Here is a 16,534-nt window from a genome sequence, read left to right as displayed (position 1 = left end):
ACTGATGGATGTAATCAAGAAATAGATCATCACCAGGACCCCAGAAGCTATTTTCCTACACCTCATACTGCCCACATCCCACCATCCCAAGGAAAATTTCTCTCTTGGGGTCTAACACCATAGGTTAGTTTTGCCTGATTTTGAACTTTACATAAATGGAATCGATGCATAAATATTCTTTTGTGTCTGACCTCTCTCTTGGAGCCTGCCTTTTTTTTTTTTTTAAAAGATTTATTTACTTATTAGAGAGAGAGAGTGGGGGAGGGCAGAGAGAGAATCTCAAGCAGATTCTCCTCTCTCAAGCACATAGGCTCCATCTCATAACCCTGAGATCATGCCCTGAGCCGAAACCAAGAGTTGGATGCTCAAAAAAACTGAGCCTCCTAGGCACCATTTGGAGCCTGCCTTCTTAATCGCTCCCTGAACTTCTCATCAGTGGAACCAGTGAACTTCATTATTCATCTTGCTATGATTTTCATCCATCCCATATAACTAATTCTGTGTATTTTATCCACCCCATATAACTGATTCTGTGTATGTATTCTGCATAACAAATTACCCCAAAACATAGCTGGAAAAAAAAGGTCAGCTTTTCCTGTTTGTGGTGCTTATACTTTTTATAAGCCATTTAAAGAAATTGAACTACCTTAAAGCATTCTTCTGTTCTTGTCCCTTGGTCCCCTAAATTCACTAGAAGACACCTTGGGCAAGTCACTTCACTTTTCTGGGCCAGGGTTTCCCCTTGTGTAAAATTAGGTAGTTTGGCCTAATTTTAAGTTCCATCTGTGGAATCCTAAACTTGTTGGAAGAACTTCTGGCCTAGATCATGACATACTCTGTGATGTCATCCCTTTACTCAGGCATGTTGACAAATTTAAGTAATTTTTAAAAATCTAGTTTAATTTTAATCCATCCCAAAGACACATAAAACCTACCACTCAGGATGGAGAGATATTATGAAATAAATAATACATAAGGTGTGAATTCCAAAAGGGTTGGGAATCATAGGGCTAGAAAAAAAAATGATAGTTTGGCTTTTTCAAGTGTAAAATGAGGCCAATAAAGACAAATTACAATGATAATTGCCTACTTCTAATCAGTGGCAAATTATGGGTAAGTGGGTAACTGGGCAGTTAATCCTAGAAAAAGCCATTTGCTCTGTGATATTTGATACAGATTTGAAAATTTAGCCTTGAATAAAAACAATTTAACTCCCATTGGTGATTTCTTTCCACATCATACATATAAATACTTTCGGTTTGGTTATTCTGAGTTTGTACAGCCCTGTGTATGTATCAGGAAGACATTATACTCCTTGGAGAAAAGAGAAGTGAGTTCTCAGGAGCCTGTGACACCCACTGTGGTCATCTTACAGCTAGACTTGTCTACAATTTCTAAGATCGCTTTCTACTTGAAGCTGATCATATTTAGAACCATACAATTTCCACACCTTCTTTACCAAATCACTTTTTTATTGAAGCAAATGGAAAGAAGCATCCCCCAAAGTCATTGCTCTGATGTGTACGGTCTGGCCTTGCTCACTTCATCGTGAATTATCGCAGTCTCTGCACCCCATGGCCTGCTCCCATGGGATTCTCATCAGTTCTTAGGTTTCCAGGCCTTTTTGGCACAGGCCTGGCCCCTTCTGAAAGCTCCTTTCAGGAGGCTTCCCTGCCCATCCCACACAGTGACTTCTTCCCAGCTCCTCTCTTAACTCTTACAGGTGACATGTCCCCATCATCCTTACATTCAGTTGGTTTAAAAGTGAATTTTTTATTAAGGTGTAATTCACATATCATAAAATCCACTCTTTTAAAGTATACAAATCAGTATTTCTAATATATGCACGAGGTTATACAATTGCACCATTTTCTAATTCTGGAACGTTTTCATCACCTCAGAAAGAAACCACAGGCAGCCATTCCCCATTCTCCCTTTTTCCACAAGCCCCTAGAGACCACGAATCTACTTTCTGTAGCTATGGATTTGCCAATTCTGGGCACTTTAGATAAGCAGAATCCTGCAATACGTAGCCTTTGGTATCTGGCTTCGTTCACTCAGCATAGCGTTTTCTGCATCCATCCACGTTGTAGCACGTATGCGAACTTCATTCCTTTTTACAGTGAAATAAATTCCATTGTCTGGATATACTGAATTCTGTTGATCCATCCATCAGTGGATGGACAGTGGGCTAGATTCCACTTTTTTGCTGCTATGGGTAATGCTGCTTTGAGCATTCGTGTGCAGGTGTTTGTGTGACATTCATTTCCTTCAATGTATTTATTTATCTAGATTTATTTATTTATTATTTGAGAGAGAGTGTGTGTGTGAGTCGGGGGAGGGCCAGAGGGAGAGAGAGAGAATCTCCAGCAGCCTCCCCACTGAGCGCAGAGCCCCATGCAGGGCTTGATCTCAGGACCCTGAGATCATGACCTGAGCCGAAATTAAGAGTTGGACGCTTAACTGACTGAGCCACCCAGGTGCCCCTCATTTCCTTCTCCATCCATCTTCACAACCACCATGAAATGTCCATGAGGGCAAATTCCTTGTCTGTCTCATTCACTGCAATTCCCTTAAAGCCCTAGCACAGTGCCCAACAGCTAGACATTTGTTAAACAAATACATAAATAACAGATCAATGAAATAGATAGTATTATAGTATTCTGTTTTAAAAATCCATTTTACTGTTACCATGAATTTCATACAATACATACAACCCTTGGGCCCAGTAAAACATACACACTTTGAGTGGACAATTTGATACGTTCTGACTATCTATATACTTGTATAACCACCACCACCACAGCCACAATCAAGATAAGAGACACCACAGCCAAGACATAAGACAATTACACAACCTGAAAATGTTCCCTCATGCCCTTCACAGTCCATATCCAGCCCCCAATCCCAGCCCCAGCCAAACACTGAGCTACTTCCTAACCCTACAGACTAGATCTGCCTTTGCCAGAATTTTATATAAATGGAATCCTACAGTATGTACTCTTCTGTCTCAAGTCTTTTGCTTAGCATGTTTTTGAGATTCATCCCTATTGCTGCATGTATCAGTAGTGTGTTCCTTTTTATTACCAAATAGTGTTCCATCGTAAGCATGTACCACAATTTCGTTATCCACTCATTGGGTGAGGGATATTGGAATTATTTCCAGTTTTTGGCTTTTATGAATAAGGCTACTATGGACATGCATGCACAAGTTTTTGTGTGGGCATATGTTTTCATTTGTCTTGGGTATATACCCAGAAGTAGAATTGCTGGGTCTAATTGAAAATGGTACTTATAGAAGCTGCCAACTCTGCAAAATAATTATGCTGTTTTACACCAGCAATGTATGAATGTTCCAGGAGCTCCACCTCATCACTATACTTTATATTATCAGTCTTTAAATTTCATTCATCTGAGTGGATATGTATTAGTATCTCTTTGATACTAATTTTTCATTTGAGTATCTTTGATGGTGTAATAATATTGAACATCTTTTCATGTGTTTTGGACTTTGGTGAAGTGTCTGTTCAAACTTTCACCCACGTTTTTTTGAGTTACGCTCTTGTTGAGTTGTAAGAGTTCTTTATGTATCCTGGATATAAGTCCTCTGTCAGAAAAATATACAGCAAATATTCTCTTGTAGTCTTTGGCTAGCTTTTTCATGTTCTTAATGGTCTTTCAGAAAGTAAAAACTGGTAAAATCCTTATTCTTTTTTTTTCCTTATAGATTATGCTTTTTGTATCCTAATTGAGAAGTTTTGCTTACTCCAAGATCACAGAGACTTTTTTTCCTGTTTTTTTTTTTTTTTTTTTTCCTGGTTGTTTTGTTTTAGCTTCTATGAGTAGGTCTAGAAGCCATTTTGAGTTGATGTTTGTGTATGATATAAAGTAAGGGTTAAAGCTCATTCATCTATACCCATCTATACCCAACCAGCATCATGTGTTAAAAAAACTATCCTTTCCCTTTTAATTCCTTGGATACTTGTTGAAAATCAATTGGCTGTACATATGTGGATCTGCTTTTGAAGTCTCAATTCTTTTCCATTGATCTATATTCTATCCTATGTCAATACCATATTGTTTTGATTACTGTAGATTTGTCATGAATCTTCAAATCTGGTAGTGTAAGTCCTCCCCTTTTGTTCTTTTTTGCTATTCTACATCCTTTGCATTTCTATATAAATTGTAGAAAATCATATTGATTTCTATAGGAAATCCTGATAGGATTTTGATTGGTATTGCATTGAATGGGCAGATCAATTTGGGGAGAATTGACACATTAAAAATATTTACACATTCAATCCATGAACATGATAAATCAAGGTTTTTTAAAGAACTTACTTAAAAAAAATTTTTTTAAAAAGGTCTTACTTAAATTCTCCTGGCAATATTTTGTAGTTTTCAGTATTCAGATATATATTTACAGATATATAGAGATACTTATTCTTAAGTATTTCATGTTTTATGCTATTGTAAATATTTCTAAATTTTAATTTCTAATTATTCATTAGCATATAAAAATAGAATTAATTTTGTATACTGACCTTGTATTCTGGTCGTTAGACTCATTTACTACTTATAGATGCTTTTAAAAAATATTCCTTTAAATTTTCTCCCCAGATGATCATGTCATCTGAAAATAAAGTTTTACTTCTTTTCCAGTTTATATGCTTTTTATTCCATTTTCTTGACAAACTGCATTGCCCAGAGTCTCATATGTCAAATATGAGTGACAAGAGTGGGCATCCCTTTCTTATTTATGATCTAGGGGAAAAACATTCAGGTTTATACTCTTACATAGGATTTTGGCTGTAGGTTTTTTTGTAGATGTCCTTTATCATTTTAGAGAAATTTTCCTATTCCTACTTTGCTGAGAATTTTTATCATGGAAGTATATTGAAAGTGTCAAATGCATTTTCAGCATCTGTTGAGGTGACCTTATGGTTTTCTTTATTCTGTTAATAAGATGAATTACACTGATTGGTTTTCAAATTTTAAACCATCTTGGCTTTCCTGGGATAAATCTCACTTGGTCATGGTATATTACTACTTGTATATATTACTTACATATATTGCTTTTACTTACAGCAATTATGTTAATTTTTGAGTCTGGATTCCTGTAGTTTTCATATAATATCTTTGTCTAGTTTTGATGTCAAAGTGACTTCAACCTTATAAAATGAGTTGGGAAATGTTCCCTTTATTTTCTGAAGGAGTTTAAATAGAATTGGTTAATTTCTTCCTTAAATGACTGATAGTACTCATGAGCAAAGCCATCTCGGCATAAAGGTATTTTTTTTCTGGTCAGGTTTTTTTTTAGAGGGAGACATGACTTTATTAGAAAAATAAAAAACAAAAACAAAAACAACTGAGGTGATGAGTTGGTCCTTAATGGATGCCTTGGTGGATGAGGCTGCTCTTAGCTGCACTGGCCTTCTCCCGCTCCCACCGCCGCGCAGGGTCCAACTCAAAGCAGCACCGTAGCTGCAGGGTCTCATCTGCTGCTGCTGAGGCCACAGTGGCCCCATCTGGGCTCATGGTCAGACTTAGGACCCTGGCAGTGTGACCTTTAAGCTCAGCCACCTTGGCCATGGTTGGGTACTTCCAAATAACCAACTGGTTCTGGGCAAAGCCATGGCCTGAGATGAGCTCCTTGTAGTGGGGAGACCAGAGGATGGAGCACACCTGGGATTGAGCATCCACAGCACTCAGACAGGCCCCAGAGCAGACATTCCAGATTCGAATGTGTCGGTCCCTGGTGCCCCCTCCAGTTGCCAGGACATTGGACTGCCAGGGACACCAAGCTACAGCCTTGACAGCCCCTTGATGCTGGGTGAATGTCTGCAGGGGAACCCAGCCACCCTCGCCAGGAACACTAGGCCACACATTGACCAACTTATCGTTGCCACCGCTGGCCAAATGTCATCCATCTGGGGCCCAGCGCAGCCCACACACCTCCTGGCTGTGGCCGCTCAGTGTGGCCACATGGTGTTCTGCCACCCGAACATCATGGTGGTGGATGTGGCCAGAACGTGAGCCACTGGACGAGATATAGCTATTCCAACACAGGGAGCTCACACGGGCAGAATGAGTGGTCATGTTTCGGAGCCGCTTCTGCTGCACCTCCCGCAGCTGCACCTCCGCACTCCTGGTGCCCACAGCCAGGTAGCTGCCCTCTTTGATCCAGGCCACAGAGGATATCTAGTCCCCAGGCTGCTCCGTTTGCAGTAGCTGCAAGATGTCACCAGACCTGGTATTCCACAAGTACATGCTGCTGTCCAACGCCACAGCCAGAAGTCCCTAGAGCTCCAGTCCACAAGGTTCGGGTAGTCATCCCGGATTTCAGGGGCATCCAGGATTCGGTCTGGCGGGGAAGGAATGTAACGGCAGGTCTTCCGGTGGCAGCCAGGTGTGGCCTTCTGGCTGTAAAGCACTTTCAGTCTGTTCTGGTAACCCTCTGGGGCATTTTGTGGTTTTCCACAGAGCCGAAGGATGTTGGCTTCCTCCACATCAAAACCGTTCAGGTTCAAAGCCCAGGCTCTCTGATATTCCTTCTTGGTGGGCATCTGGCTAGCTTCAGGCTGGTTTTCCCTCCTCCGGAGGAAACTGGCCACTTCCATCTGGGAAGCACTGCGATGGAGGATATAGCAGTCACCCCCAGGTTTGCTGGGAGTGGTCTGAGCCTTGGAGCTGGATTTGCCAGGAGTTCGGCCTGGGGTCCTGCCAGCGCTGTGGGATCAGTTGGCTGCCCGCATGGGTGAGGGAGCGGGCCCACGGCTTCCTTAGCTTTGCGCTGCCAGCGTGCGGAGGGTGCATTGGGGATGGATGCGTCCAGCTGCAGTGGCGAGTGCAGGTCACTCTCGAACACGAACTGCGCCATGGCAGCATCTGCAGAGGGAGGAGTCCTTGGAGTGGGTGACCGCTGAGTCCTTCAGCCCCCAGCAGGTCCAATCCCAGACCGTTCTGGTCAGGTTTTTAATATGAACTTAATTTCTTTAATAAATTCAGGATTGTTTATGTTTTCTTCTTTTTGGTATCAGCTTTGCTTATTTGTGTCTTTCAAGAAATTTGGCTATTTCAGTTAAATTTTTAACTTACTGGCAAAAAGTTGTTCAAATTTTTATTGTCTTTCTAATGTCTGTAGGATCTCTAGTGAAGTAGTATCCAGTGATGTCCCTTTGCATTCCTCATATTTGTTATTTGCGCCTTCTCTTTGTTTCTTGATTAATCTAGTTAAAAGTTTACTAATTTTGTTGACTTCTTTTGTTTTGCTTCATTGATTTTTCTTAATGTTTATCCGTTTTCTGTTTCAGTGATGTCTGCTCTTATTTTTACTCATTTGAATTTAATTTTTTCTTTATCTGGGTTCTTAATTCAACACTCGGATCATTGATTTTGAGCCTTTTTTCCCCTCTTTATAGTTATAAATCCCTAAATTTTATATGTTGTGCTTTAATTTTAATTTAGTTCAAAATATTTTCTAATTTCCCATATGATTTGGTTTGGGTTTTTTTGTTTTTTGTTTTTGTTTTTTTTTTGATCCATGGATTATTTAGAAGTATGTTTCCTGGGAATTTTTCAGACATTTGTCTTGGTTTCTAATTTAATTCTATTGTGCTGAAAGAACATAGTCCGCATGATTTTAAATCTTTTATGTTTACTGAAAGCCTCCCTTGGGGGCTCAGCATATGAATTATCTTGGTGAATATTACCTGTGTACTTGAAATGGATGTATACACTGCTGTTCTTTGTTGGAGCAGTCTATAAATGTCACTTAGGTCAGATAGGTTTTAAGTGTCATTCACGTTCTCTATATATTTACTGATTTTCTGTCCACATCTCCTATTGATCATTGAAAGAAGAGTGTTGGAGTTTCCAACAATATCCGTACATATGTGGCTTTCCCTCTCAGTACTGGCTTGTTTTGTTTCATACATTCTAAAGCTCTGTTATTTAGGATTATTACGGCATTTTGATGAATTGAGCCCTGTATCATTTCATAATATTCCTCTTTATCCCTATTAACAGTCCTTGTGCAGAAGTCTGTTTTTCTGATGTCAGCATAGCTACTGCAGGGACGCCTGGGTGGCTCAGTCAGTTAAGCATCTGCCTTTGGCTCAGATCATAATCCCAGGGTCCTGGAATCGAGTCCCGCATTTGGGCTCTTTGCTCAGCGGAGAGCCTGCTTCTGACTCTGCCTGCTGCTCCCCCGGCTTGTGCTCTCTCTCTCACACACACACAAATAAGTAAATAAAATCTTAAAAAAAAAAAAAAGTATAGCTACTGCAACTTTCTTGAGTCTTGTTGACCTGCTCCAAGTTTTTCCTGCCTTTGATTTTCAACCTATTTGTATCTTTATATTTAAAGTAGGTTTCTTGTACAAAATATATGGTCGGGTCTTGCTTTTTATATTTTTATTTTTATTTCTTGATCCAGTCTGGCAATCTCTACCTTTTAAATTGTAATGTTTAGTCACTTTTGATGTGTGTGTTTATTATATGTGTGTGCAGCAGTCTACCACTTTGCTGTGTGTTTTCTTTTTGACTTATCTGTTCTTTGTTCCCCTTTTCCTCCCTTCTTTTGGATTATTTGAGTATTTTTTAAAATTTTTATTGTTATGTTAATCACCATACATTACATCATTAGTTTTAGATGAAGTGTTCCATGATTCATTGTCTGTGCATAACACCCAGTACTCCATGCAGAACGTGCCCTCCCCAATACCCATCACCAGGCTAACCCCCCCCACCCGCTCCCCTCTAGAACCCTCAGTTTGTTTTTCAGAGTCCATCGTCTCTCATGGTTCGTCTCCCCCTCCGATTTAACCCCCTTCATTCTTCCCTGTACCTCTGAAACAAATAATACAATATATGTTAAAAAAAAAAAAGAAGAAGAAAATAGCAGGAAAAATATTTGAGTAATTTTAAGTTCCATCTTTTTCTCCATGATTGATTTATTAGTTATAATTTATTTTTTAGGGTTTACTCTGTGGTCTGTATGATACAGCTGTCAGTGGTCACAGCTCAACTTCATGAACCTTACTTACACCAAAATAACTTGTTTTTCCTCTTTTTTTGTGCTACTGTTATCAAAGATTTTACTTCTACGTGACACCTTGCGATTATTTTCACTTTAAACAGGCAATTATTTTTTAGAGAAATTTACAGTGAGACTTTAAAAAAAAAATTTACCTATTTATTATTTACAGTCTTCTTTATTCATTGGTACCCTCATTTCATCTCTCCTATAGTACATGCCTTTCGATGACAAATGCTCTCAACTTTTGTATGTCTGAAAAAGTCTTTATATTGCCTCTGTTTTTGAAAGATATTGTAGGGGCCCCTGGGTGGCTCAGTTGGTTAAGCAACTGCCTTCGGCTCAGGTCATGATCCCGGAGTCCCAGGACCGAGTCCCGCATCAGGCTCCCTGCTCAGCAGGGAGCCTGCTTCTCCCTCTGACCCTCCTCCCTCTCATGCTCTCTGTCTCTCATTCTCTCTCTCGCAAATAAATAAAATCTTAAAAAAAAAAATTTTTTTTTTTAAATTGAAAGATATTGTATTGGCTCTAGAATTCTTTATTGACTATGTTTCTTTCAGCCCTTTGAAAAAGTGATCTCATTTTCTTCTGGACTGCATAGTTTTTGACAAGAAGATTCTTGTCATTTTTATCTTTGTTCCTCTAAATTTAATGTCTTCTTTCCCTTCTGCTTTTAAGATTATTCCCTTTGCTAGTGTTTTCCAGCAGTTTGATTATGTTGTCCCTTGGGATGGTTTTCTTTTGTGTGTTACCTTTGCAGTTCATTAAGTTTCTTGGATTTGTGGTTTATAGTCTTCATCAAGTTTGGAAAATTTTTTACTCTATTTCTTCAAATATTTGTCTCATCCCTTTTCCAAATTCCCATAATACATGTTAGACCACTAGATAGTTTCCCACAATTCAGTGAGATTCTGTTATTTTTCTTTCTGTGCTGTTTTTTTTCTTTGGACAGTTTCTATAGTGACATCTTCTAGTTCACTAACATTTTATTCTTTAATATTTAACTTGCTGCTTATCCCATCCAGTGAATTTTAAATTTCAGATATTGTAACTTTCATTTCTAGAAGTTCCATTGGTTCTCCTTACATTGTCAACTTCTCATTATATTCAGGTTTTCCTTCAAAAACTTGAAAATAGTTAAGATAATGTTTTCAATCTCCTCTGCAAATTCCATCGCCTCTATCCACTTCTGGACCTATTTCTTTGATCATTTATTTATTTTTTTCTTGTTTGTTGGTTTTGTTTTCCCACTTCTTGGCCTGTCAGGTAATTTTTTATTGAGTACTGGACATTGTAAATTTTACATTTAGGGGGTTAGATTCTGTTGTCTTCCTTTAGAGAGTGTTGGGCTCTGTTCTGAGGGGCAGTTCACTTACTTGCAAGTCAGTTTCATCCTTTCAAGGCTTATTTTTAAGCTTTGGTAGAGTGAGTCTAGCATCATCTTTATGCTCCTAAACTACTGCTCATATATATGGTCTTTCTAAGGTCCCTACCAAATGACCCAAGTGATTAGAGTCACCAATGACAACTCTGGCTGGAATCAAATGATTCCCAAGCCTGTGTGAGCTCTCAGAACTATTCAGCTCACTGCTCAGAGGTTGGTCTTTGCCAGCCTCAAGGAGATTTATCCTCTACCTGCACATCTCTGTTTTCGGCCAAGACCCCAGGGGAAACCCCCCCCACACCCCCACACCCCACCCCCATCCCCCGCCAATGCAGATTTCTGGAGCTCTCTCCCTACAAAGCCCCATCCTCTTCAGAGCTCAGCCCTCAGGTTCTCTGAACTCACAGTTCTGTCTCCTCAGCTCAAGTCCTCTGCTTGGGACCCCTGTCTCTTCTCCACAGTTTGCAGTATGCCTCCAGGCAGAATGTCAGGGTAATTATAAGGCTTGCCTTGTTTGTCTCCCTTCTCTCAGGGGTCACAGATCTGATCTGTCTGTTGTCTAATGTCTGAAGACTGTTGTTTCATCTCTGTGTCCAATTTTCCATTTATTGATGGCAGGAGGGTAAATCTGCTGCCTGTTTTCCCATTACGACTGGAAGCAGAAGTTCTTTATAGAACACATCTTTAAACAGAATCAAATGTGACGATTTTATCCCTAACCCCGATCCATTAATAATTTATTCCAACTATAATCTTATGTATAGGTTTGGTTAGAATATTGTTGCTCTTCTTGTTGCTATTATTTTTAAAATCATAAAAGAATAATAACTATCAGTTATTAAATGTCTATTATTTGTCTGTTATGGTGCTAAGCATTTTACAACTATTCTTTTTATTATCACTATCTTAAAGTCAAGGAAACTCAGGCTATGGGATAGTAAGTGCAGTCAGTATTCAAACTCAAATACTGTTCTTTGGAAACCTACCTTTACGTGTCTTACCTTTACCACACCTTTGGTGGAATGAGGAAGAGGGGGAGATTCACATGATTATGGTAGATAGAAGCTCTCTACCAGTGTTTTCCAAGCTGAGATGAGGCAAGAAGGTCTAGCTTCCTGGATTCCATCTTGGAATGTCTGAGTCATAATTTCTGGGCAGTTATATTCACTTGGGCTCTCAGGAGGTTCTTACACACAAACATTTACCTGGATGTTTCCCAATTCCAGCATCAAATATTTGAACTCTGGGACTTCCAGCATCCTCCATCCCACCAAATCAAAACATAAAGAGGAATTTCAACCATAAAATCAGTTCCATGCTGAAAAACTAAATGTTTCCTGGCCGTTATCTATACCTGTTCTTTGTCATTTGCATTTAAGTATAGTGACTTTTTAGTTAGAAAAACCCCAACCGTCAGCAGGCTTTCAATTAGCCTCTGATACCACCTGCTTTGAATTATAAAGCTTCAAACTACAAAGTCATGCTTATATCTAAACACAGTGTTTTAAACTTTGGATTGAAGCACTCTATAGACTTCAGTTTCCGTGTTTTTCAAATTAATGGGTTAGATATTTGAAGTCTTGTTCAGCTCTAAAATTTCGTTATTTAAAATATTGGTTTTTTAAATTAAAAAGTTATTAGTGGTTTTGCTTTGTTTTTAAGCTATTGTAGGGAGATTCTGTTTTTAAAATTATGTTCTCTGGAATTAACAAGGTCACAAGAACATATAGTAGCATTTCCTGCAGCCTTGAATGGCAAGAATGCACCATGAAGCACCCTCTCCACTTCTGAAATGCTCGTTCAGGCTCTTTGAAGTGTACAGCATAGCTTACAAAATTTGGTTTGTCAAGGTGAATAAGACTTATTGATCGAGGTGTAGGCAAACAATCAAAGGAAATGCTGAGTGTTTGTCTTTTTTAAAAAAATCCATCTGAAAGTCAAAACCAGCCAGAATGTTTTGTATTGAGGATGGCCAAACAAAGGGAAAAAAAAATCAAGATTTTTATCTGTGCTAAGAAGTGGTTTTGCCCAGTCTCCTTTTTATTCAAATGAGAATGTTGGGTTATACGATACTATTAATTGTTGAGTAGCTCTTATTGAAAGTGTAGCCAGAGGGTATTTAATTACAGAGGGACATACAGAATTTTAAGCCTAAACCTGGATTTTATTACCAAGAATGTAAAAGTAACAGAACCTAGTGTTTATAATTTTGTCCCTGGCTCACTAAACAGCCCTAGCCAGCTGTGCAGTCAAAGTCATTTGCATTTATTTGATCAGAAAATGATTATTGTGTAGTATAAAAGCATCATTCATTTCCTATTACCATTGATCTCCAGAGAGTTTCACTCAGATCTTGCCAGGAATTTCCAATGGCAGGTGGTGGAGCTATATTTTTCTATGATTAATCATATAGTCCAAATTCAGTGATTACAACTCATTAAAGAGAGTAGATTTCCTATTAATGAATGCTTAGTGCCAGAATTCAAGACTCAGAAGTTGCAGGCCTAGAATAATGTGGACACTGGATTCTGAGAAAGGACCTCTTCATTCAAGGGCATCCCTGGAGAAACTAACTCTCGTGGAACTCTTGCGGGGCTCCCTTTGGATTAGAACACAACCCATCAAGGGCTCGTTGACCTCAATACAATACATTCCACATTTTATTCACTGGAAGGGCTTTGTAGCCAAATATGATTGTGAAGACTCAGGACCTAATTTTTGAAGCTCACATTATCCATTGTGTGCTCAATCCTAACAAATTTGTTAGAGGCTGTCTAAAGTATGGATGATGACATGACATTATCTAACCAGCTGCATTTCAACCACAGAAAATGGTCTTCTATCTGAAACAAACTCCTTTTCATGTTTGAAGGCTTAATTAGGTCTCCTCCCCATACTCATAACTTCAGCCTCTTTGCCCTTCCTTGATGCCCAGACAGCCTCCAAATAGCTCCTGGAGTCAGTCCCATCTGCCTCTAATCCACTCTATACACAGCCTCTTGATTGCAAATGTTATAGGGGAGTGACAGCTGAAATCAGTTTTTTCCCCTCTTTTATCTAAAGGAAAGGAACAGACTAGGTTAGTTCCCAAATTTAGTGACTTATAACAACAAAGCCTTATTTCTCATTCAGACCATTTGCAGTTTTGAGTCATAGTAGTGGTGGTGGGGCTTGGGGGAGCTCTAATGCCTTCTCACTCAGGAACCAAGACAGATGGAGTCTTCACCATCTGAAGTGGCACCCAGTCACCATGTCTGGGGGAGGGAACATAGCAAATCACACATTCACTCTTAAAGACTTTCTCTAAGAAATGCTCTCTCTTTTTTTTAAGATTTTATTTATTTATTTATTTTAGAGAAAGAGGGCAAGCACATGTGTGCGAGCGCGGGGAGGGGCAGAGGGGGAGGGAGAGGGACAAGCAGACTCTGTGTTGAGCTGAGCACAGAGCCTACTGCAGGGCTCTATCTCAGGACCCTGAGATCATGACCTGAGCCCAAACCAAGAGTCTGATGTTTAACCTTAACTGATTGAGCCAGCCAGGCACCCCTAAAAAGTACTTCTAATTGCATTGCATATAGGCCATATCAAGTTACCTAGACACACCTGATGGATGAGCAGAGTGGTGTGATCCAGCCATAGGCCCAGCAGCAGACCTGAAAATAGGGACTAGCTAATAACTACACTGATAGCACTAGCACTAGTAACCACATAGTCTATCATTCTGGTCACCAAATAGTTCACCTTCCTTCTTACACTCAAAATACCCTACCCCTTATGGAAAGCTCCATTCAGGTAGGACATTAAGCTCAATGTCCAGGATCTCTGGGTGATATGAGATAGTCTCTACATTGCATCTGGATCCAGAACTAAAAAGACGAGGAAGCTGTCTCTCTCACATCCACTATATAATGGTAGCATAGGGATAGAGTATGCATGGTAAATGCTCCTGTTCAGGGAGGGGAAAAACACTGGCCTGTGGCAATTCTGTAATCCTGCCAGGCAGACATTGTGAGATTTCCCTCCTCAAAAATAGGGGACATTCCCTAAAAAGGCCATGATCCAATTCTCTGGAAGGTCCTCCCCTGTCCATTGTCCTTTGGGAACCCTCTCAGATTCTTCCTCTGCAAAAGATTTCCCTTGGCCACATCCAAGCTGGGGACTAAGTCCTCCCTGAGAGATGAGCACCTTCCTTAGCTCATATTCTGCATGTACAAAGAAGAGACCCAGAAGGTCATTCGAAGTCTAGAACCATCACATTCTCTTTGAGTACCAGTGATGTATCTCTTATTATTACAGTTTGCCTCCCAAACAGATGGCTTCTTACTCTCTGATTCCAGCCAACAACTTGGTGCCAATAGTCACACCTACCATTCATTTCAAGATGCAGTCCTCATATTTGCTGTATTTCTCTGCTTTGTCACCTCCCTCCCTCCTTTCTTGACCTAATGCACTATACCTGGAACCTATCAAGTGTGGGTTGGAGGAACACATCCTTATTTTCTTTCCCCTGAGATATTCGGCCCACCTGATGGGATTCAATAGATCTTTACTTGAGACACCTTAATCCATTCAAAGGTTTGAGCAAGGGGTATGATGGCTATACCTTTTATCTGACCCTTGCCACAGATTGAGTTTTAATTGACCTTTACTGCTCTGAGACTTGTTCAGTTTTAACTCAGTATATATATGTAGTTGAGAAGCAGTTGTTCTTCCAATCATAAAAGTCCTTGAATTTATGGACCCCTCTTTTCCTTCCCTTTCCTCTTTGAAAAATGACCAACTCCTTTCTGAGTTCATCTCATTCATGTAATACCTTGCCAAATGCAGCCAATAGCAACCTACACACCATAATTACATTATGTTATCCAATCAGTTTACTTAAACATGCAAATTATTTAGGGATGTGATGTGCCTCCCAGTGCAACCATAGATGACAATTTGCCAGAAGGTTTTCTACTCCATAAGGTGGATGGGTATTTTCCCAATCCCTGACTATAGCTTTGCTACTTACCACTGATAGGTAGACCAGTGTCATATATTTTAGGTCTGGGTTATGGCAGCAGCTTACTTCAAGGTGCTAATTTCTGTATTAATAAGTACAGGTTATGTGTGCTGCAGTAATGAGCATCCCTAAAATTTCAGTGTCTAAAACAACAGCAACAAAGACTTATTTCCTGTTCACATCACATGCCCATTTCCAGTTAGTGGAAGTCTCTGCCCCATGAACTTCTAAGTTAGGGACCCATGCTCATAAAGATTCCACAATCTGAAATGTCTCCAGTAACCATGGCACGGAAGAGAGGGTTGCAAATGTTATATTGACTCTTAAAGGCTTCTTCCTAGAAATGGCCAGGTATCCCTTCCACTCACATTTCCTTGCCCACAGCAAGACACAGGCCTTATTGGACTTCAAGGGTAAATGGAAGTGCTGGCCTACCAAGTTTCTGGAAGGGAGGAAGGTACTCACAATATTGATTTCTACCACACCACTTTTATTCCCTAGCCCCTTCCCATGGGCTCCATGTTTTAAAAGATTTTTTACCAGTCAAACCACATTAATTATGCAATAGTTTCTCCACTTGAAATAGTCTGAGACTTACAGCTGCAAATACAGATGTTGCTCTTTAAACAGCACTCAATATCAAACTATCTCTATAACCTTATTGAAAATTAATGTACAATTTCCATAAGGCTGTGTAAAATTATGAAAATCACCCATGAACCCACATTTACATTTGTGACCCTAGAAATGCAGGTACCTTGAGAAGGTGGCCATTTTTAGGTCTTTATCAAGGAGCTTCCATGCACAGAATTTTTTAGGAAGACAAAAAAGAAAGGGAGAGGAAAGAGGATGTAGAGACAAAGTCATCTGCTTTATGATTTTGTCAGAGCCCTGTCTATAATGCCCATTACCCCAAGTAGCTCACATGGATATGTTCCTTTGTTTGCATTCCCTCCCCTCACCTCTCCAACCTCAGATAGTCTTCTATAGGGATTAAAAACAAAGATGAGGCACCATCTCTCTGAGCTTTAAAGCCCAAACAGACCCCTTTAGACAGAGTAGAGTTTCAGTCATCAACAGTGTTATGTATCTGTAAAGAAAACCTCACTTCT

The 16,534-nt window shown here is 39.7% G+C and overlaps 1 protein-coding gene and 1 pseudogene across 1 annotated transcript in view; one reads left to right on the top strand and one right to left on the bottom strand.

The window, feature by feature from the left end:
* Positions 1 to 16,534, top strand: part of KAZN (kazrin, periplakin interacting protein) — a 1,036,992-nt gene that overhangs the window by 370,589 nt on the left and 649,869 nt on the right. The gene's annotated exons all lie outside the window — the stretch shown is intronic.
* On the bottom strand, positions 5,389 to 6,880 carry LOC118020377 (annotated as a pseudogene).

The sequence above is a fragment of the Mirounga leonina genome, unplaced genomic scaffold (genome assembly GCF_011800145.1).
Source record: "Mirounga leonina isolate KUSES-001 unplaced genomic scaffold, KU_Mleo_1.0 Mir_173, whole genome shotgun sequence".
NCBI lineage: Eukaryota > Metazoa > Chordata > Mammalia > Carnivora > Phocidae > Mirounga > Mirounga leonina.
This window is presented reverse-complemented; position numbering and strand designations above follow the sequence as displayed.